The sequence below is a fragment of the Dasypus novemcinctus genome, chromosome 4 (assembly GCF_030445035.2).
Source record: "Dasypus novemcinctus isolate mDasNov1 chromosome 4, mDasNov1.1.hap2, whole genome shotgun sequence".
Lineage (NCBI taxonomy): Eukaryota > Metazoa > Chordata > Mammalia > Cingulata > Dasypodidae > Dasypus > Dasypus novemcinctus.
The window spans coordinates 162,204,963-162,226,469 of record NC_080676.1 but is presented as its reverse complement, the minus strand read 5'-3'; the positions used below and the strand labels follow the sequence as shown (position 1 = coordinate 162,226,469).

The 21,507-nt window shown below is 44.6% G+C and overlaps 1 protein-coding gene and 1 pseudogene across 2 annotated transcripts in view; both read left to right on the top strand.

The window, feature by feature from the left end:
* Positions 1–287: 287 nt before the first annotated feature.
* DSCAM (DS cell adhesion molecule) overlaps positions 288–21,507 on the top strand; it is a 791,503-nt gene continuing 770,283 nt past the window's right edge. The window contains exon 1 of one of the 2 annotated variants that reach the window (XM_071214978.1): positions 288–464. The gene's annotated coding sequence lies outside the window, so the exon portion shown is untranslated. The remainder of the gene's footprint in view (positions 465–21,507) is intronic. The other variant, XM_071214979.1, reaches the window with a different exon arrangement.
* Positions 11,719–13,590, top strand: LOC101426772 (beta-catenin-like protein 1; annotated as a pseudogene).

Genomic DNA, 21,507 nt, shown 5'->3' with positions numbered 1-21,507 from the left:
GGGGGTGAGGTTATGAATGTCTCATAAATAATTAATAGGTAGTGGAAAACGGCACATTTTGCAACAGGCTGAGCATTCAGAAGCATTTCCTCTTTTCTTGGTCTCCCCTGTGCGTGTTGCAGCGCATTGGGCAGGGCGACGAGGGGCCGCGGCTGGGTGGGCCAGGGCCTCCGCGCACGGTCCTGGCCGCGCGCTGAAGGGCACGCGGGCCTCGGCGACCTGCGCGGTGCCACCTGCATGTCAATCGTGTCCCTGCCGCGGGCCGCTAGTGGGCAGCAGACCTCAGCAGACGCGCCAGCCTGCGCGGAGCAGCCAGAGCCCGCGCCTGCGAGGGGGCTGCGGGGCGCAGCTGCTCAGAGGCTCTCCTCGGGAAGACGCAGCGTGAGGATTTCTCAAGTTCACTGGGCCCAGACTTCCGTGCCCTTGGAGTTAGACCGGCAGGGGTGAGGCAGAGGCCACGGCAGGTGAGGGAGGGTCCTGCGGCCTTTGTTTTCAGTCCCACAGGGCACGGCCAGGTTTGGCAGAGCAATGTTTGGTACCCGAGGAGATGCCCAGAGGGGAATTAGAGGCGGGGACGTCCAGGGGCGTCTTGGAGCGCCCCCCCTTCCCAACTGGCGAGCCGGCCGGGGCGGGGCGGGGGGGGGGGGGCGCCGCAGCCGCCCGCGCTGATTGGCTGACCTTCCAATGTCATTCCGGGCGGCGCCGCGGCTCCCCAGCTGACGGCGGCGGGCGCGGGCGAGGCGGCCGCCTCCGCAGTCCGTCCCCCTGCAGCTGCGGGCGCGCGGCCCCGGGGACCGGGGACCCCCTCCTCCCGCCGGCAGATGGGGCAGCACCTGTCTGCCCGCCTCGGGGGGTTAACCCTCCGCGGTCCGGAGAGTCGGGCGCGCAGGTCCTGCCCTTCTCTTCCCACCCCGCTCCCCCTCCCCCACCACACGGAGGTCCTTTCAGGGTTTAAAAGGACGACGACAAGGCAAAGTTGCGTGCGCCTCACCCGATTTAGGGTGTAAGAAGAGACAGCAGAAATGGAAGGTTCCAGCCCCCTGACGCTGTCCCCTATGCATTTCTGAATTGCATCTCTAGGTGGCCAGAGGAGGGAGGTACCGCGGGGCAGGGCAGAGGATCGGCGTCGTCAGAGGTCGCAGCTCCTAGGGGGGCGTTCCCAGGGGCTGGCTTTAGAGACATTCTTTGACATCCCCCCGCCCCCCACTATCCTCTCTCTTAGGCTTTGACGGCGTCTTTGGTGCTTATCTGGCTAGGACGTAAGGCCTGAGAGTTGTGCTGTGCTTGAGATAACCCCAACACAGAGGGGAACTCGGGTCAAGGAGCCGGGACCCTAATACTTTGTGACTGAGCCTGAGGGTGAACCCGGTGCTGAGCGGAAGGGTGCACTGCGCCCTGGCCCCCACCCCGCCCTTCCTGGCTTCCCACCCTGTACTTCCTTGCCCTGCTCGCTCCTTCTAGCCTCTGACGCCCATTCACAAAACATTTGTGAGAAATGGGTGCAAGCAACGCGGGCGGGCATTCCTGGGCTCTCTGCCCTCGTGCCCGACACCCTGATTAGATGGCTAGCGAAGTGTTTGTTTTTTAGAAATGTTTCTTTGGCATTTTCTTCTCTGGTCCCAAAGGGATCCCCCTTTGGAATGTGTGATGGGACTTGACCGCAGTTACTTAACGGCGATACAGTTCTTTTAGGTGCTCTTGGCCTGTGGATTGGGTCTAAGGCCATGGAATTAAGGGCATAAATGCGCCTGACCCTTTCATCTCAAGTGCATGCTGCTGAATAGCACAAGTTCAGAATCCTGGGCAATGCTGGATGCCCCGTTGCAGGAGCTACTCCAGGCACAGCACAAGGCCAGCATTTAAGTTTCCCCAGCAACTCCTGGGAATTTATTTCTTCATCGCAGAGCACCCAGGACATATATACAAAGCTTGATTTCTTAAGCCTTAATCATCTTGTAAAAACCACACTACCATTTTCTTAAGTAACCCATTGATTTATGGGTGGGTTTCTCTTCAAAATCTTTATTTCTTATTTAGTAACAGAACCAAATAAATGTGAAAGTCTTCATCAAACGTAACATGAAAGGAATACATTCTCATTGTTAAAATGTCGATTTTTGTCCCAGTTTTGTCTTTCAGATATAAGAATCAATTAGTTATCTATCTTATAACCCAATATTTATTACCTTTTGATTCTTTGGAGATCTGTATTTGTTCATTGTTGAGCCATATTGATTTAAAAACAGTTCATCCAGTTGGATTAATTGTTGCTGTTTACTTCCCCCAGATTATGTAAATATATCTCATGGTTTAACAGAGAGGGGATGGATGGGGTTGAGAAGATAAAGGAAGAGAAAAGAAGGAAAGGGGCTACTACTACACAGACAGAATGACAGGGAGTATTTAATCTTGCTTACATCCCTGCCTAAGTTAATTTTACTCCGAAAGCAGTGAGTAAGATTTAAGAGTGAGGAAGCAGTCCTATTTATAGAAAGCCATTTTTAAATGCAACAGCAGAGAGAGCAAGAGAAAGAATTGAGAATGCGAGAAATCACCTCCCTACCAACTGCCAGCCTCCCCTAACTTTCTGCATGGTTCAGAATTTTTGGAGAAGATGGAATGCACACCAACTTTGCTGAAGTGTCGAGAAATCACTTTATTGTCTGCAGACTATTCTAGAAATGCCCTCAGGTTTGAGTCCTGCTCAAACTTGGGAGGCAGGGTTGAGGATTCAATATATACATTTGTGGGTATGTGTCTGTTTACCTGCCTACCTACCTACCTATCTACCTACCTATACTATTTGGAATTGGGGCTTGGGCAGGTCTGAATAGGGAAGCAGTAGTGAAGAAGGGACATTGAACTTGCAACAATAAGCATTTTCAGCAATAAGCATTTTCTATCTTGAAGATGTTCAACATCAGAACGATAGATCAGAGGAATTGGCATGCACATTTATAGTAGAACAGTCCCTGAGAGGAGGGTTTAAATTTTGGATCTTGTGGTTATTATTCATGTTTACCTGTTATTCAGTTATGGAGGTTTAAATTTGATATCAACATTTAACATTGGTCAGTTGTGTTGGACAAGTGATAATGTTACAGAGTGCTTGATTGACATGAATGTTACTTAGAGAAAGAAAAAAGATTGCACATGCTCTTAGAAACAAAAATGACCTTCCTTCCTAGGATTCGTCTGCTCCTTATAGCAATTTGGGTTTACTAGTTCCAAGTCAGCCTGCTTTTCTATTTCAGCAGAATCACTGCTTTCTACAGGTTGAAAATCTGGACCAAAGCAGGTCTTGACCTGACCCAGACTATAAGGCTAAAAATATTTGCTTTTTGTGTTATGAACTGTTTCTAAAATGGATCATTTTTTGCCAGTCTCCCCAGACTGTGGAAGGGACATATTAGATGACGTGATGAAAAGAGGTTTGCAATATATAATGAATGTTTTAAATTCATATGAGCCTGGCTTTGTTTAATATTAAAATGAAGACACAGAAAACCAAATTTTAAGCCTGGTTGTATACAGAATTGAGTGAATATTTCTTTTTCTCCAGTGTGCATAAATACAGTAAAAGTCAGTGTATAGTCCTTTCCAGATACCTGAATTCTCTCATTATCTGATGCTTCTCCAGAACAAAAATGTGGTGATAATATTCCCACCTGGAGACTGCAAGGTCCTCAAATGCCTTCAGAGTCATCAGGGAAAAACACGAGATGTTTAAGCTCAGGTTGGAGCCAGCATGAATGGGCTCCCAAGCCAAGCGGACATCGTGCACTTGGGAGCTGCTGCATTTTCAGAGACTGATTGTGGTGGAGACTTAGCACAGAGCTTCACTTTTTCTTGATTCTTTCCCTATATTGAGTAAAGCATTGATTGCTTTCATGAGCCTTGGTTTTTTTGCTTATCACATGAACTGCAGGGAGATAGGGAAATTTCTAAGATTATATCATAAGACAGAGGCAAGGATGAGGGCAATTAGAGCCACTGCACCGCTACGTTATTTTAATTTAATTCCTTTTATTTTTTTTTTCTATGAAGGACATGAGCTACATTGTGGAAACTTTTTACTTTGAGTAAATACACTTTCTCGTTAGAGAAACTCTGGATTTATTTCTTTTTGTCACAGAAGCCCCATTCTGGCATGATTTGATCTTGGGTTCCCGTAGGATGCCCCAAGCCCCAAATCCCAGTCTGCTTAATTGCAGTGTTTATTTCTTAATATTGTCCGTAGAGCATTCTCTATAACAGATTTGTAGCTGCTGGCACAGAAATAACAATGTTTTGTAATATTACCTGGGAGATTTCAGGGGTAGGTCAAAGACCCTCAACTACAGCAGCTGGCTCCGCTAGTGAAATGGACACCTAGCTGGCACAGAGGAGGTCCCAGGGTTATTTGTCATCCCTGCTGGACATTAGTGTTGCTATTCCTGCAAAGGGTAGCCATTTGTCTATTTTGCTGGCTATTGAAAAGGAAATGTATTTTAAAATAACTATAACATGGAATTCTCCAAGGACTGGAATTCTACTTTCACAAGTTATTTAGGTTGGCAACTCAAGTTAGCAGGCTCTGGCTCCTTGACGTGCGAGTGGAGCATAAGTGGGATGGTTAATTATCGAACGCATGCATGCAGTGTTGTGGCTCACCCAAATCATAGCTCATAAGTCCTTGATCGCTTTCGTTTTAGAATAGGCGTGAATGAATATTTATACTGTCACCTAGGAGGGAAAACGTTGACATGAGGTGGTCTTGGTGTTGGGTTTGGGTAATGGTTTTGATCAGTGGTTTGTTCATCTCTGAACAGAAGGCTCTCACATCACCAGCCCAACACCCCTTTTCATTCATAGTTCCATGAGACCCCCATTTTCTTCCCACCCCAAACACTCCATCACTGAAGATGGGAGTATTAGAAGGTGCTGTGTGTGGGCCTTGGTGGTATTAGTTTGTTTGGAAGTGAGTGCAGGAAAAGTGCACAGGAAGGCTAGGAATATGGAGAAAGAAGACTGTGCCAGCACCATAGCCACATATTCATTCCCTCCACCATCCCTTTCCCCAGCCCCATTCCTGCACCCACCCAACTCCAGTCTAGAAAACGGGCACCGTGGTGGCAGACCTGGCCAGGTGGTTGGGGCGTCCATCTGCCACATGGGGGGTCCATGGTTCGAGCGAGACCCGGGCCTCCTTGGCTCATGTGGAGCTGGGCCATGCGCGGTGCTGATGTGTGCAAGGAGTGCCCTGCCATGCAGGGGTGTCCCCGCGCGGGGGGTACACCCCGTGGGGAGAGCCGCCCAGCACGAGGGAGGGTGCAGCCTGCCCAGGGGTGGTGCCGTGTGCACGGAGGGCTGGCGCAGCGGGATGGCGCAACGTGGAGAGACACGGATTCCCGTGCCGCTGACAACAGAAGCGGACAGGGAGGACGCAGCAGGTGGAAGTGGAAAGCGGAAGGCTGGGGTGGGGGTGGGGGGGGGAGATGGAGAGAAATAAATGAATAAATAAATTAAAAAAAAAAAAAAGAAAATGAGCATTGTAGTCCTTCAGGAATGTGTGTGTGTGCCTGTATTTGTGCTACAGCAAGGACACCTGAGGGTAAAGGCTTTGGTTCCCCATAGCTGCAGGGAAGCGAGACATTGCACTGCCTTCAGTTCCTTCCAGAACGTTAGGTAAGGCCTTGGGCTCCAGGTGGAGCCTGAACCAGGGCGCCCAGGCTTCCCGAAACAGGTGCTTTCACGTCACTTGGTCACTGTGGGTAACTGGCCTTCTGTGTTTGTCGGTGGCTCAAGAAATAATTTTGTTTTGGAAAACAGACATGAATCAAATCGAGGGGGTGCGATGAGGTAGAAAGGCTTTCACCTTAGAGCTGAATTGTTGAACTTGCTATTTGGATGCCTTTGGACAAGTGAGTTCACCCAGTACACCTGAGTTTACGCACGCTTAGACTGCGGTGAGGCTAGCTCCGCGCCACTGTGTGCAGGTGGTGGGGGCCTAGCAAAGGGGTCTCTCATAGCCCCGCTCCCTAAGTCCTAAGTCCCTTCCCCTCGAACCCTGAATTCTGCTGCTCACAGGTCTCCTTGTGTAATGATTGGACAGGAGTTTCTTCAAAGTAGTCTTCCTTCCTGAATAAATTGAAAGTAAAAATTTCTTTTTCTCATTGACACAAATGTGCTCTGTGTTTCCAAACATAACAGCTCTTCTCACAGTGTGTGGGGGCTGTGCTCAGCCTCTCGCAGGGATTTTCTCACATACCCTCCCAGAACCCCTAAGAGGGCGTACCGTTATGCCCGTGTCCAGTCTGTAGATTCAGCAAGTGGGCCGAGCCCTCAGCGCGGGGATCAGGGCTGAGCGCGGGCCTGAGGTCTGGGCCTCCGGCGCTGGGGCCGGCACGTCTGCGGTCAGGCTGTCCCGAGGCCTGCACAAGGCCAGGGTAGGCTGGGAACGTGCACTGAGACCAGGAGTCTGGAGGCCCCTGCAAGGTCCACAAAGCCTGCTGGTCCCTGCTCTGGTGCAGGGTTAGTGGTGGGCCGTGATAACAGGAAAGAACCCACATGGCAGGGGCTGTGATCCCGTGGGGACACCCCCGTGCCCACTGGAGATGCCCCTGAGTGGGTGGAAAGTGGTGCGTAAGGCTTGCGGTGGGCAAGGCCGAGCTGGGGCCTGGGACCTGCCCGGGAAGCTCCAAGCTGGCCTTCAGCCTGGGATGGTGGCGCGGAGGGGAGGTCGGAGTGGGGATGGAGGTCCATCTGGGAGGTCACTGGACAGGAGGGGAGAAGGGAATGCTACATCCCCTCAGGACAAGGGGGCCCTGGATGGGCTGAGCAGGCCAAGAGAGGCAGGGGTGGGAGTGGGGCGGCTCCTTCTGCTCAACTCCTCAGCCTTGCTCAGGGCCCAGTGAGAATCACCTGGGAAGTCTACTGCACAGGTGCTGTCCCAGCCACGGTGCCTCTGCAGACCTGGGGGCAGCCTAGCCTGGGAATCTGCGTTATCAACAGGTGTCCTTGGTTGTTCAGGCAGCCCTCACCCATCTTCTGCAAAACATCCTTGGGAAGGGAGAAAGGGGATGTCAGCCCCTGACGGGGGTTGAGAGAGACTGACGTTAGCCTGGCAGGTGGCCGAGGACCGTGTGGGTGGACGCCAGTGGACAGCTGGGGAACTCCATGTTGTGTGGTGAATTATTGGGGTGTGTGTATAAACAGGGCCCACGGATTCATTGATTGCCGTAGGATTTGGGCAGGTTTGGAAAGAGCTGGTGGTGGGGCTTGATGACTGAGAAGATCCTGACTGAGAAATTCTCATTTAGGTGCCTGTCCCGGTCCTCCTGATTTGGAAGCTAGTAGCTTGAGAAGCATCCACGTATATGAACATCCAAATATTTGTTAGATCTATATGCCATTGTTCTTCTTGTGGCATATTTTTTTTATATTAACACTTATTGATAACCTATTCTTTGATTATGGACTTGATTCTTTCGTATTTTCTATTTACCCCTTGGATTCTAGCAGCATCTAGACGCCTTTTGAAACCTGAAAGTAATCCTATCGCTCCAAGCGAGTGATGGCTACTGGGGAGCCGCTTGGGTGTGTGTATTCAACAAGCCTCAGAAAGGAGCCTGGGCAGAAGGCAGGGAAGGGAAATAGAGCTTTGTACAGCTTGAGGTTTGCTTTGAAGTCAACCTTGGAGCAGTCCATATGCCTTTATTCAAATATAAATGCAAAAGCTAGAATATAAATAACTTTGAGATCATTTGCTCTTTTTTTAATACATTAAAAATGTTTTTGAGATACTTTAGATTACATAAATGATACATTAAAAATATAGGGGAGGGAAGCATCTGTGGCTCAATCAGTTGGGCTCCCATCTACCATATGGGAGGCCCTGGGTTTGCGTCCCAAGGCCTCCTTGTGAAGGCAGGCTGATCCGATGCTGCAGAGTGCTGCCTGGCCTGCAGACAGCACAGAGCACCGCAAGTGCTGCGGAGAGCCAACTCAGCAAGGTGATGCAACTGAAAAAAGGGAGACAAGCAAAAACACAGAAGAGACCGCAGTGAAAGGACACAGAGAGCAGATAACAAACAAGCCGCACGGGGAGAGGGGAAATAAAAATAAATAAATACAGACACAGAAGAACACACAGTGAGTGGACACAGAGAGCAGACAGCACATAAGCCACACAAAAGCCACAAGGGGTGTGATAAAAAAAATACATATATATGTGTGTGTGTGTGTGTGTATATGTATATATATATATGTATATAGGGGATTCCCATAAGCCCCACTCCCTACTCCTCCCACACTTTCCCAATTAACAACAGCCCTCATTAGTGTGGTACATTTGTTACAGTTGGTGAACACATATAGAAGCTTTGCCAGTAACTGTGTATTATAGTTTACATTATAGTTTACACTCTGTCCCACACAATTTTAAGTTATGACAAAATATATAATGGCCTGTGTCCGTCATTGCAACGTCATGTAGGACAATTCCAACGTCCCAAAATTGCCCCCATTTTACACCTATATTTCCCTCTCCCTCCCCTCAGAACCTTTGGTGGCCATGGCCTCCACATCAATGATAAAAGTTCTTCCTTTGCTAAAGTAACAGTAAGTCTATAGTAGAAGAATAATAAGTCTGCTTTAGTCCATTGTTCCTTCCCGAATCTTGAGGATTTGAGGATGGTGATGCCCACTGTGCCTCTAATTGAGGAGGGGGCTTAGATCCCATGGGGCAGATGGATGGGACTTGCTTGCAGTTACAGACTCTCTCTGTTCCTTGGGATGGGCATTGTCCATCGTCATCTTCTTGTTATTTGCCCTGGGTGAGTCCAGTGAACTGGAGCTGCTGAGTTGAAATACCCACCCTACTCTTTGGAATTTATGCTCCCCAGTGTGACAGAGTTGGACTTATTTGTGGTTTCACTACACTTAGCTCTTCTGCCCCTTCTACTTGAACTATAGTTAGTACAGTACTTGATAGGTGTATGTCCAAGAGGCTTAAATCTTTGGTCCATCCATGTGCCAGTTGGGCCCTGAATCTCAGCAGAGTTGCATTTCCTTTTTTGCATTTTCTTGACCTCTGCTCCATTCTTTTAGGTAAATGATCAGAAGTGGGCTCTGTCATACAAGGTGTGCCATTATGTTGTCAGGAAAAGAGAACATGACATATAAGGACATAAATGTATTTTAGACTTTTTCACATACATGATAAAATTGAGGGCAGTTATTAGTGGCAGAACAGTCCTTTGAAACAGTGAGTCCCTGATTTTTGTGCTAAAATAGACTTGAATGTGTGCTGGAGAAACGCCTAAATTCAGAACCTTAAAAATACCTTTTTGTGTCCTGATATCTTATTTTAGATAATATTAAAAATAACTTTCCCTCCCAGGCATTTTAAACAAGTTTGATGTTATAATTCTTTGGCGGTTTTATTGTGATCTGCTATAGAAATTATCTTTTAGAGCAGCTGTTTTGATATTTAGCTCTAGGAGGAAATAGACTGGAAGTCACTGTAGGCTGAAGAAATAGAATTTCTGCTTACTCATAACTAAGGGAGTTAGGGTACACTGTTCCTTTGTAATAATAGGTTCCTATAACTATGTTCCTTTTAAAAAAGGGGGGCTATTGTGTTAAGAAGTCAAAAGCTCTGCCAAGGGACTTTGTAGAGGAAGATAGTTTAAAATAACTCAGTTCCTCTCTGATTCAAACTTTCACAACCCACACAGCACAGCACAGTCTGTTCTCTTTTGAATTTTGCAGTAGAGTAGGTCAACCTTTTTTTCCTTTCTCCCCCATGGAAAGGGAATATATACTTCCATCATAAGTCTGTGATAGACTCGTGAGTAACTCTGAAGGTTAAACACTATAGCTTTAACAAAATTAAAAGGAAAGATTATGGGACATGTTTTTATTTTTTAAATAAATCACTTGAACACCTAGAAAATATTTACTGCCTCCTTTCTTACGTGTTGACTGTTTTCCCCTGAGGTTTCTAACTTCCCTCGGTAGAATGGGTGTCAGTGGCTGCAGTCCACATGGCCAAGGCTGCGTAAGGGGGTACAGTGACTCGCTTTTGCAAGAAGTGGAGGGACTTTCTGCCTTTCAGCTCTCCCTGTCATTTTCGCCTTTCTGTCCTCCTCGTTAGATGCTTGGAGCAAATAGCCAAGTTTCCTTGCACAGAATAGGACAGTAGGCAGAGCGGAATGTTTCCCTAGGGGTCTGGAGGCCCCCCTGGCAATAGTCATTTCCAAAGTCCCAGGTGTTTGCTGTCTCGTGGTTGATGGAGAGCAGTGTGAGGAGCCCTCAGAAGCCTGGAAGCCAGGGCCGTTTGCGTTCACCCCGTGGGTGAGCTCAGGGTGCCCCTGATGGTCTCCTTAGAGATCTTGGAATGGGTGGAGGGTGGTGTTTTGGGATGTGTTCCTGAAGTGCATGAGGATAGTCTTATGCATTATTACAAGGCTCCAAGCAGGTTCCACGGAACTGGGCTACCGTCATTTTTACAGTTATTATTTCCTCAGTTTGGCAGGTAGGGATAAAAAAGACCTTGTCCTCTTTAAAGGGCTTCTGACAAATTCTATTCTTCCATTACATCAGTGATTTTCAGCGGGGGGGGGGGGGGGGGGGGTGGTTTTGCTCTCTAGGGGACCTAGGGCCAAATCTGGAGACATCATGTTAGGTTGTCAGGACTCATTGGGCCATGACACTGTAGCATAAAGTGAACTGAGGCCTGGGGTGCTGCTAAGCATCCCCAAATTCATAGGACCACAACAAAGAGTTATCCAGAGCAAAATGCTAATGATACTCTGGTTATTACAATATAATGCCGGGTCGTCTTTTTCTATGGTTGCTGGAGTAGCTCTGGAGAGAGTTGGGAGGAAAATGATCGGAGTCTCAATTGCAATTTCTTAGACTACTAAATGATAGTTAGCAATGCTTGTCATTGATTAACCTATAGCTATTCTTTTCTTTCTTTCACCTTTCCTTTCCTCACTTTCCTTCCTTCCTTCCTTCCTTCCTTCCTTCCTTCCTTCCTTCCTTCCTTCCTTCCTTCCTTCCTTCCTTCCTTTTTTCTCTTTCTTTCTTTCTTTCTTTCTTTCTTTCTTTCTTTCTTTCTTTCTTTCTTTCTTTCTTTCTTTCTTTCTTTCTTTCTTTCTTTCTTTCTTTCTTTCTTTCTTTCTTTCTTTTTTCTTTCTATCTTTCTCTCTTAATCTTTCTGTCTTCCCATCTTGCTGTCTTAGTCTTTTTGTCTTTCTGCCTTTGAATAAAAAGAAACCACATTTGTGGACATTTTTCCTTGAGTAATATCACGGACACCTGAGTTCTTCCAGCCATTTTCCCCTCCAGTGATTATGCTAATTCTTGGTTTATGAGATAATTAAATTATAGTTTGAATAGTCCTTGTGATAAATGCACACAGGATTCCTGAGTTCTTCAGCCATTTTCTCCCTGAAGTGATTATGCTAATTGGTATTTCATCAGATGATTCAATTATATTTGATCAAGCCTAGATGTTAAATACCCTGAATGCATTTCCTGTTGCCTGGTCGCCTCCCCTGAAGCACCCTCTCTGCAGGCAGGCAGAAGCCCTGCACTCCCTGTCGAGGTGGGCTTCTGTTTTCAAGCACTGCAAATTCTCCATTTCCTGGTAAAAGGAGAGGGGAAGGGGCAGTGCCTTCAGCGTGAGTGGAGGGAACCCTCAGAGCCAGCATAGGCAGACCCTTAACCATGGACATGGGTGAACTTCTGAGCTACCAGCCCATCAGGGGCATGAAATGTCCCTGGGTTGATAAGGAGGAGGAGTAGAAAATGCTTAGGAAACAAGCTAAAAAAACTCGAGACTGTGGCCTTAGTGGGAAAGAAGCAGATGAGGACAAAAAGTGGCTGCTTCAGATGATGGAAGGAGAGGGCAAGGAGGAGTGAAGGAACCACTGGATGAGAACGCAGTGAAGAAAACGATCCTCACATTGGAAAAGAGATCACGCAGAAACCAAGAGTGGCGGATCAGGTTTCCACAGAGTCCAGAGAAGTTCATGGCATCTGAGCTGGTCCTAAATGACATCATTCAGGAGATGCATGTGGTGCCACCATGCCACACCTGTACCATCTTCTGGTGGAGCTGAATGCTGTGCAGTCTCTTCTTGACTTGCTTGGACATGAGAACACAGATGTATCCACAGCCATGGTGGATTTGCTCTGGGAATGAACAGCTATAGACATGCTCCACAAGAATGAAGAGACGTAGAAGTACTCATTGATGCTGTGGTGGACGGGCAGGTCATAGCACTGCTGGTACAGAATTTGGAGCGCCTGGATGAGGCTGTGAAAGAGGAGACCGATGGCATCCATAACACTTTGGCTCTTGTGGAAAACATGGCTGAATTCCCACCTGAGATGTGTGCAGAGGCTGTCCAGCAGGGTCTTCTCCAGTGACTGCTGAAAAGGCTGACGGCAAAGATGCCTTTTAATGCCAACAAACTGTACTGCAGTGAAGTGCTAGCATTGCTGCAGGACAAGGATGAGAACTGGAGTTGCTTGGGCAGCTGGATGGCATCAATGTGCTTCTTCAGCAGATATCCGTGTTTAAGAAACACAATCCCAGTTCAGCAGAAGAGCAGGAGATGAGGGAGAACCTGTTTGATTGTCTCTGTTCTAGCCTGATGCTCAGTTCCCATAGTGAGTGCTTCCTGAAGGGCAAAGTTCTTCCTCTGATGAAACTCATGCTGAGAGGGAAGAAGATGTGCCGGAGCAGTGTCCTAAAAGTCCTGAACCATGCCAAGATTGGACCTGAGGGCACTCACACTTGCCATAAGTTTGTTGACTTCCTTGGATTATGAACCATCTTTCCCCTCTTTATGAAATTCCCTAGGAAAATAAAGAAATTGGGAACCACTGAGAAGGAACATGAAGAGCATATGTTGGATGTGTCATGATGATGGGGGAGAGTGTTACTGTGGGGGGAGTGGTGGGGTGGAGGCGGTGGGGGTGAATGGGGACCTCATATTTTTTTAATAATTTGTAAAATTTTAATAATTTTGTAATATTTTTTAAAAAATGAATAAATTGAGTAGAATTTGAAAAAATAAAAAATAAAAGTTTCGTACATCTTCAAAAAAAAAAAAGAGCATATGTGTTCTATCCTGGCTTTTCTCCTGAGGAAACTGAAAGGGCAGCAGTGGACCAGCTTCTGATTAAATTCACCAAAAATGACAGTGAGAAGGTTGACTGACTAATGGAGTTGCATTTTAAATAAGTGACTGCAAGGCAGGTAGCTGACCAGAAGACTGAAGGGGAAAAAGACGAGATGGTCCAACATGGAGAGATGATAGATAATGACATGGAGGATGAATTCTATCTCTGGCACTTGGATGCAGGGCTTTTGTTCTTTAACACATCTACTACATCATGGCCAAGATCTGCAATGCTGACATAGCCCAGATTCGTCAGACAGTTCTCCACATCCTAAACATGCAAGGAAGCTCCATCACAATTGTTGGGCACATCATTAAGGAGTATTCAGAGAACATCGGGGATGGTAGGAGCCTGGAGTTTCAAGAAAATGAGCGAAAGTGCATTCTGGGCTTACTGGAGAACTTCTAGAACCCCCTTGGTTTGGGTTACTTGGGCTCCTCTTTTTCTCTGGGAGGTGGATTTTCTTCACTTCATTTCTTTTACTTTTTAGTGTGACCTTGGCAAAAGCTTCTTGTTAGTGATAGTGGTGGGAGGGGTGTTGTGTGTATTTTTTTCAAATGTATATTTCCTTAATAAAGTGTATAACCATTCTTTCTTGAGTTCTGTGTTTTTGTTTTTTATTAGGTGGCTCATGATAATGGTCTTCCTTTAGTGGCTTCTTCAAGCAAGCCCTTTAGTCTAGGTGGTTTAGAGGATGTCATGTTAAAACGTGTGTCAGATCCTTCCTGATATAAGATTGCTGAGAACGTGGAGGTAAGAACTTGAGTGGAAAGTGTTGACCACAGCCTTATCATTGTGTATATCTGCTCTAAGACAAGAGGTTCATTGGGCCTCATTTTGTTGTTCTTAATGATTTGAGCAATGATTAAATTCTTCTTCCCAGCTCATCACTTGGCCCCTCTTTAAAAGTGTAGAGGGCTGTTCTGGTGACCAAGAACATGAGTCATTAGAATATGTAGAATTGTGTTTTCCTCCCAAATGGGCAGGCATTTTTTTTTGGCTGCACTTCATGGTACCTTTCATTTAAGGATAAATTAATGTGAGTTGGCATTGAATCATTTTCTCAATGGGAAGAATGTCTAGTAGGATTTTTTCTGCAAAGAAAATAAAACACAAGAGATTTAAATCTCTAACAGTGAGACTGCACAAAGCACCTCCTGATCTCTTTCGCTTCCCAACATTTCTGCATACCACCCTCATCTTGTCACTCTTACAATATTATCCAGTATTTTTTATGGGTCCATGGTTTCATATTTTATTCGTGGATTATTATCCCTTGTTCTAAGTTTTTTTTTTCAGTTTTTAAAAAATTTACTGAAGCCTATCACTTGCACATAACCATGCATGAATAATAAGTGTATAGTAATAGTTGTGAACTTACAAAACAAATATACATAGCATCATTCAGGACTCCCATACCATAACTCACCTTACCATCAATACTTTGCATTGTTGTTAAACATTTTAAACTAATGATTAAAGAGCATTGTCAAAATATTACTACTAAGCAAAGTATTTTCCCCTATCCACCCTATTATTATTATTTTCTTTATATCATTTATATATGGACACACATAAACAATAAATGTATAGTAATAGTTGTGGACTTACAAAGCAAACATGCATGACGTTATACAGGGGTCCCATACATCAACCCTCCAACAACACCTTGCATTGTCATGAGATAATTGTTACAGATTATGAAAGAATATTGTCAAAATCTTACTACTAATCATAGTTCTTATCTAACATTTGGTGTACTTTTCCCCAACCCACCCTGTTATTATTTTTTAAATATATTTTTTATGACAGAAGTTGTAACCTTATAAAACAACCATGCACATGTGCAGAATTCCAAAACAATATCCATCTATCAACACATCACACTGTGGTGGAACATTTGTAACAGATAAAATATCATTTGATTGTTACCATGTCCATAGTGTACGTTTGGCACACATTCTCCATACTGCCCCATTATCAACACAATATATCTTTGGCATAGATGGAAGCATATTACTGATAACCATAGTCCATAGGTCATTCCAGTTTTATTTTTCCCATACTTCTCCACATTCCCACCACCCCACCACCCTGCAGTAGTGATGTACATTTGCTCTAGCTCACAAAGGACACTCTTGGATCTGTACCATCAACCACAATTCCCATCCACTTCTTGGTTTACTGTGCTATTCAGTTCTAGATTATTCTCTAGCATTCTGTCAATTGGCATTTACATCCCTAGACTTCCATTTTCTGCCACATCCCCATTTATAAACTAGCTGTTTCTCACTATTTGTTATCATCCACTCTATACATTTCCACACTTTTACAGTAAAGCTAATTAAAACTTCTAAATACATTAAACATCAGTAGTCCATCTCAGTCCTCCTCTTATCTCCTTTAAGAATCCACCACCTACTACCAGGGCTTGAAGATATTTTCCTTCTTCTAAAAGCTTTATGGTTCCTTCTTTTATATTTAGGTTTTTGATCCATTTTGAGTTAATTTTTGTATAAGATGTGAAATAAGGGTCTCTTTCCTTCTTTTGGCTATGGATATCCATCCATTTCTTTCAGGACCATTTGCTGAATGGATTGTTCTGCCCAAGCTGTGTGGGTTTGACAGGCTAATCAAAAATCACTTGACCATACATGTGAGGGTCTCTTTCTGAACCATCAGTTTGGTTCCATTGGTTTATGTGGGTGTTGTTATGCCGTACCTTGCTGTTTTTACCACTATAGCTAGGTAATATAATTTAAAATCTGGAGATGAGAGTTTGCTTTTCCTTTTTAAGATGTTTCTGGCTGTGCAGGACCCCTTACCATTTCAGATAAATTTAATAATTGTGCTTTCGATTAAAAAACGCTGGTGGAATTTTTATTGGGATTGCATTGAATCTGTATATCAATTTGAGTAGAATTGATGTTTTTATGATATTTAGTCTTCCAGTCCATGAGCATGGAATGTTCTTCTAGTTATTTAGGTATTTTTTGATTTCTTTTAATATTGAGTTGCAGTTTTTTGAATACAAGTACTTTATATCATTGGTTAAATTTATTCCTATTTGAGTTTTATCTGTCATATTTTATTTTCCCCACTCTTTTGACACTTTCGGTTACTTTTATTCACAGAATCTTCATTTCTGGAATGTCTTCCAGGCCTTTCTCTCCTGTCTTTTCTTTTCAGGCTCTAGCACATCCTTTAGCATTTCCTGAAATCTGGTCTCTTGCTTAGAAATTCTCTGAGTTTCTGTTTATCTGTGAATATTCTAATCTTGCCCTCAGTTTTGAAGGATAATCTTGCTGGAGATAAGATTCTTGGCTGGAAGTTTTTCTCTTGTCATATCTTAAATATATCATAGCTTTGTCTTCTTGCCTTCATGATTTCTGGTGTAAAATCAGCACTTAATCTTATTGAGTGTCCCTTATATCTTATGTATTGCTTTTTTCTTGCTGTTCTCAGAATTCTCTCTTTGTCTTTGTCATTTGACATTGTGATTAGTATGTGTCTTGGAGTTGGTCTGTTCAGATTTTTTCTGATGGGAGTTCACTATGCTTCTTGGATAGGGATATCTATGTCCTTCAATAGGGTTGGGAAATTTTCTACCATTATTTCTTCAAATATTCCTTCTGCCCCTTTTCCCTTCTCTTCTCCTTCTGGGACACACCCATGTCACATATGTTTGCATGTCTTTGCTGTCATTTAGTTCCTTGAGACCTCGTTAAATTTTTTCCATTCTTTTCTCCATCTGTTCTTTTGTATGTTCACTTTCAGGGTCCATTTATTCAAGTTCACCAATCCTTTCTTCTGCCTCCTCAAATCTGTCACTATATCATTCCAATGTTTTTAAAATTTCATTTATTGCACCTTTCATTCCCATAAGATCTGCAAATTTTCTATGTATGCTTTCAAATTCTTTGTGCTCATCCACTATCTTCTTAATATCCTTAATCTCTTTATCCATCACATTGAATTTATTAAGGAGATTTGTTTGAACATCTATGATTCATTGTTTTTCTCTTTAGTTTAACATTTCCTGACCTTTCTCCCTTGCTAGTTGTGTAGTAGGAGCCAAGGATGTAGTTGGCACTGTAAGTTGTGGAGGCTCAAGCTGTCCTTATTGCCCCAGGGACTGATGAAGCTTCTCCCAAGTTTCTCCTTTGCCAGGGTTAGGACAGAGTTACAGCTGTGTGGAATAATCCAAGTCATGCAGGTCTAGACTGTAGTTGCCCAGATAGACTTATAAGGCTTTGAGCCCCTTCTCCCCTACCTGCTGCAGGGATTGAGCTGCAGGTGTGGTCAGCAATCTATGCACTGTGTGTCCAAGATAACTGCACTTGCCCCAATGGACTTCCAGCTATTCAGTCTACCAGCCAAATGAACCTGCAGTTACCTGGATAGGTTGGTGCAGGGCCTGCTGCCTCCTCCCTGCCAGAAGTGGGGCTTAAGCCTAGTCTAGGGCTTCAGGCTGATCAGGGTGAAAGACACGGCTTCCTACTGTCACTGTGGTTTTCAGTCTTGGCTTCCCCTCAGACTGGGGGTGGAGTCAAAATGATGGCCACTGTCCTCTTTCCCCCTTGGAGAGATTCACACTCTAGCTATTCCCAGGGTTATTCCTTGGCCAGCCAAGTCCACTAATCAGTAATCAAAATCAGTGGCTGTCTCTCTTCCCCTGTTTTTGGGAAATGGAAGTTCCAATTCCAGCCACAGAATAGCTCCTGGGGCGGCTTGTGCTGCCAAAGTAGGACTATCACTGGCCTCCGCGGCTTGGCTGGTAATTTCTCAGAGAGGCTGGCGTAGGTCCCTGCAGCTTCCTCCCTGCTGAAGGTGTGGCTGGGGCCTAGGCTAGACCTACAATCTGTTCTGGATGGAAAGAAGCCAGTGCCGCCCAATACTGATATTCTCAGTCCACCCTGCTTAATTCCTTGCTAGCAGTGGAATTAAGATGGCGGCTCCTGGCCTATTTGTGACTTGGACAAGCTCAAACTCTAGCTGTTCTCAGGATTGTACTTTAGCCCACTGAATTTGCTCATCAGTAGCTGAAGTTGTGCCCAACTGTCTCTTCCTCCCCAGTTTTTGGGAAGTGGAGCTTTCAGTTCCAGCCATGGAATAGCTCCTGAAGTGGCTCGTGTCTCCAGTGGAGGATGGGCACTGGCCTCCAGGGCATGGAGTGCTCTATTTATGAGTCTCCTCTACAGATGGGCAGCCTCCTTCTTCCATTCCTTCAAGGATGTGGCAGGATACGCTTCTGGTCACATGGAGCCCCAAAACAGATGCTTCAGCTAGCTCTAGATAGCGCTGGATATTTACTAACTGCCCTGTAGCAGGAGCTGACTTTAGGAGCTCCTTACTCTGCCACCATCTTGCTGGTTGTCCAGTATCATCTATTTTTATGCCATTCAGATTACACATTAAAGCCCTCCAAAATCAGTAGCCAATTCCAGTTGACTGTAATCTGCCATGATCTCACATCCCAAAACCTTGTCCATTGTATCTCCCTATAGCTGACACTGCCACTCACTGTCCCTCTAACATGCTTTCCCTCTTACCTGTTTCACCAAGGGGCCCATGCCCACTCTGAAATCCCCATATCTCAAAAAGAACTTTTCATCACTGCAGAGCAACTGGGCTTGACTGGAGAAATACACTGCCATTTTGATCCATCTCCTTTTAACTTATAACTACAAATGTCAATGTCCCTTAGCTTGCCCTCAAGCCCACTGCACTTCCACTGCTTGCCTCTTTTCTCTGGGAGAAGATTATTTCACACATGCTCCTACCTCTATAAACCTCACATCCCCTTCTGCTTCCAGACTGTATGTCCATGACCTTATTTTCCATTTCACTGATAAATCAGAAGTAAAGACATGAACTACTTTAAATCCACCTTCCCACACATGGGGATGCACACTCACCTATATGCACACTTGATTTATGATTCTGTATGTCTCTATACCCATCAACAACACCTTTCCTCCTATGACTATGGAAGTACTGGCCTCGTTCCCATCAAAGGCTGAAAACTCTATCCATGCCCCCAATCCCATCATCCCCCACCCACTCAAGAAATTTGCCTTCAAGTTTATTATCCTACCTTCAAGCATCTGCCAATTTCTCTGTCCTCCAGATTTTCAGAGAAATACAGTGTTCCCTCTTCGATGGGAAAACACAACACCCGTCTTGTCACCACTTCCTTCTCCAATCTCACTTCTCTTACAATCTTCATAGCAAAACTACTAAAAAAGTTGTGTATAACAGTGCTTCTAAAACTAACGGTGATGAAGGATCCATTCTTAAATTTCCAATCTGTGGCAGGTCCATAGGAAGTCCTACAGCACATGTCTAGTTACTCAGCTTTTCCCACATGCTAGTCACCATGTGAGTTCAACAGTAATAGAAGGTGTATATACTCGATTCATGGAGAACAGAGTTTGTCAATCACATGCTTGTATGTTGTAGCAATGAGTCAATATTTATACTAGTTCCTTTACAGGCAAGAAATAAGCAGTAGGTCTGTGTAGAGTTTGAATTGCTTGGTCCAAACTCACTTATGTCTCATCCCTTTCTCTCTCTTGAACAAAGTCCAGTTAATATCAGAGGCTTTCAAAATTCTCAGAGCAAGGTGGTGTGAAAGAACTGGAGTTTTATTTTGCAGTTAGCCTTCTAGAAACTATCAGAAGCACTTCTGTGGGATTTGTGTTTGTTGCAAACGGCAGCTGGATGGAGGAAGCAGTGGTTGCCATGACAGCAAGCCCTGAAATTGGTGCTAAGTTTTACAACATGTAAAGGTTTTAGTTCAAGGCAGGAAAAGTTAAATGGAAAAAACAAAAATCTAGTAAATCCCCTTTCTCTTACAAATAAAGAGATCTGTGAGAGGTAAACTTGATGAACTCTCAATCTTTAGAACTAGCTGTGCTTTATATGTAAATTGTCTCCATAATTATTTAAAACATGTTTCACAAACCTTGATATTCGTATACAAATACAGAGGTTTACATTGCAGATAGTAAAGGCAAAATCTATACTAAAACAATTTGCCCAAAATGTGTCCTTATCACTCTATACTATGAGGGTCAAGGGGAAAAAAAGAATTTTACCTCTTAATCACATATATATTACTGTCAGATTTAGTCTTACTTGAGACCTACTCCTGCTAAGTAAGCAAATATAATTTATATTTTATTTCTCTGAATTCTAAATATTTGGTATCTTTTAGATTTCCCCCAGTGAATCCCAATCAACCATCAACTCATCTTAGGGCCTCTGAGTCCTAGAGCCATGGACTGTTAAAAATGGAGGGAGCTTAATAAGCAACTGGTCTAATCTCTTCATTACCAGATGCAGAAAGTGAGGAGCAGAGAAGAAAATTGACTCCTGTAATGGGACAGACAGAGCAGAATCCAAACCAAGGTCCCCTGGCTCCCAAACCTAGACAGTTTACTTCATGGCAAGTGTACCAATGTTAAGGACATCAGAAGAAATTAGAAAGCAGCATACAGGTCAATACAAATCCATACATGCATGCTATATAGTGTGATTGATCCCAGCCAACATCCCTTAATGGTCTCCTTGGCCAACCAAGACGGGTTCTTTATACTAGAAGTCTGTAAGGATTAGTAAGTAGAGGGCATTAGCCCTTTATCCCTAAATTCTTGGCTTGATGGATGGCAAATGCAGGTGCCCTGGGAAACATGTATGCAGCTGTTACATGTCTGGGCCTTATTTCCCCCCGACCCCCCATGCCTGAGTGTCTGTTCAGGTGAAAATCTAGGAAAAGTTTCTAATGACAACAGCTGCCTCTGTGGCCTGGAAGAGAATGACAAGGGGCCGGAAAATGACCAGGCCTGGGTGCAGCACAGCACTGTGGTTTAAGGCCATCTGTATTCAATTAAGGGGACATGCTAAATTAGCTGAAAAGTTTTCTGGTGACTTGAGCCAGCCTTTTGGGCTCCATTAATCGTTCAATCATTAAATCACTTACATTAACCCTTTCTAGCAAGTCCTACAACAATCTGCCTTCAGGTATTTCTTTCTGGTTTAATTATCCTTATTTAGGTTTTCTTGAACACACATCCCAGGGGCACGGTACAGAATCCAACAATATAGATGCTCAGTCAGTGTGTGGTGAGTGGATGGGCAGAGGGGATGTGCTCTGAGCATGGCTTGATGGATCCCAAATCCTGATTTCTTTTCATACTTCAACAGGGGATTCAGTGTTGTACTTCAGATCTAGACATTAAATATAGGGGGGTGGTTTTCTTAGAGAGTAATTGTTAGGTCATTTTAAGGTAGCCATGGTGCATTCCAAACATCTATTTCCAG